Consider the following 2,321-nt stretch of genomic DNA (forward strand, 5'->3'; position numbering starts at 1 on the left):
GTTTACCTTCTGTTCTTTCCCCTATCTCAGCCTGTTGAATACAGCTGAGGGTGTTTGCTTACAACCATCTGAGAAATAAAAACTTCAGCTGCTCATTAAGCGTTAACTCAAACCCCCAATGAAATTTAAACATTGTGTCCCTTCTGTCAGACCATAAAAAGCTGGAGAAGGATGATCTTACTATAAAGAAGTGTACCGGTCTGGTGTGATTAACAGTTCATCCTTATGTCCAAGACAGCTGGAGCATGATTTATGAGCAAGGTTTGCATGAGAATCAATGCCTACATTCTTCCCTGTTAGACCTGTGCAAGGCATGGTCTTAAAAAAAATAAAATATCAAAACAATAAAAACACATGCAATCTTTCGGCATGAGTACTTTTCAAGTTTTATTTATAATACTTGTGCACAGTAAAGGCAAACAATTCTGCATTTTCTTGTAACAAAGATGTGACTTATAAAGCAATTGAACTGATACTGTGCATTAAGAGTATTGTATACCTTTTGCTTAGTAGTAAGGTCTAAGCTTTGGTATAATGACCTGGCCACAGACTTGGGGTTAACAACTTAACTGTGAAGTAATATTTTGAAGACAATAGGTTACATAATCTTACATTTAAAAAAAATTGCTTTACCAAATGAAAAAAATAATGTAAATTAGTTTCCATTGTGTTATAAAGTATTTTTTAAAATTAACCCATATTGAGGAATTCCTCTGAGAACTGGTGGCTGAATTGAATTCTCATCTCAGTATCTTATATACTCCATCTTTGTATTCATCACTGAAAGTAGTACAGGTTGAATTCTGTATTACTCAATATAGGAAAAAGAAACACAGAATAAATAGAAAATTACTGGAAAAAGTATAGACAAAATATAGATTTATTCTCAAAGAAACAAAAAGAATAGTCTGTCTGAGGGCTGTCTTAAATGGAATGGAAAAATCCATTTTATAATACAGCATTGTTCCATTGTAGAATGAATAAGCAAGGTAGGATGAAATAAGGCTATTTTTATGTAGCTTCACAGTAAAGAAGCATCTCTCAAGTGTGGCAAATGCTTTTGTAATTAACTACTGCAATTTCTGGTAGAAAACTGAGTCTTCCCATGATCTAGGTGCAGGAAAATTATCTTAATACACAAAGTCTTCCTTTCTAGCAGGAAGACTGAAAACACTCCATAGAAGGATTCAAAGACCTAAAATTACAATGTTAGAATTCCACCCACACACCCCCCACCCAGAATCCATTACCAACTGCATTACCAGTCCTTAACCATAAGCTTTCTCAGCATACAGAGGCAAAACTATTTTCATAAGGATTTTAATTCTCTAACGTGCAAGTATTCAAGACTAACTAGTCTACCATAGTTCTCTGGCTGTACAGTAAAGTACTGGGGTACTTTGTAATAGAAATGTAAAGCCCTATTGACTGTGCAGTGTGGAGAAAAAAAAACAACAAACCACACACAACCCACACCAAAACCCTATTTTCAGATACTTTTTAATCAAGTAACTGTGGGTAGAGACCAACTTGTATAAATACATCTGTTTAAATTCGCTGGATAGAATTTGCATAGTGAAGCATTACAATGTTAACAGAAGAACTGCTACGAAATGATTCACATGATCACAATCGAGCAATGTCAAAAGTAAAAATTAAATTTAAACCAGACCGCTCGTGATTAAAGATTGGTCCTTATTATTGACACACATGGAATGAATTATCCCAGGAGTACTGAAACATTAATTTTACAACTGAAGGCAGTAACTGCACAGAATAGATGTTAAGTAAATGACTTAATATAAAGAAAGCTTTACAAAAGAAAACAGCACTCACATACATCTTGTGGAGAAAAAGAGCATGAAGTGTATAGAACACAATTAATACTATGGATGTGTCAACAGTTCCTCAAAATTAACATGAGGTTTACATTCTGTTAGGGCTCAAAGTACTGTTCATGGTAGTTAAACGTAACAAAACAAAAAAGCAGCTGCTTGCCTGACAGATTAATAGATACAAGATACCCAAGCCTGCAGCATTTAGCTTAACACAGAAAGTGATCTTATATGCACATCCCATTAAGTTCTATGAACAGACAGTTAGTAGTTCTGTAAAGAAAAATGGATCCAAAGCAGCAGTTTAGTGGAAAGTGAAGACGGGTACAGAAAAGAACTTACACAAGACACAAGACTTCCAGACTCTCAAGGGAATTCAAAAGATTTCTGCAAGACAGATTTCTTGCCCATTTACAAAGAACAACTGGTAATTACAAGACAAATATAATAATTAAACATACAAGCTCTGGAATTGTACAAAGATAC

Source organism: Vanellus vanellus, assembly GCF_965231255.1.
Source record: "Vanellus vanellus genome assembly, chromosome: 1".
NCBI classification, from domain to species: domain Eukaryota; kingdom Metazoa; phylum Chordata; class Aves; order Charadriiformes; family Charadriidae; genus Vanellus; species Vanellus vanellus.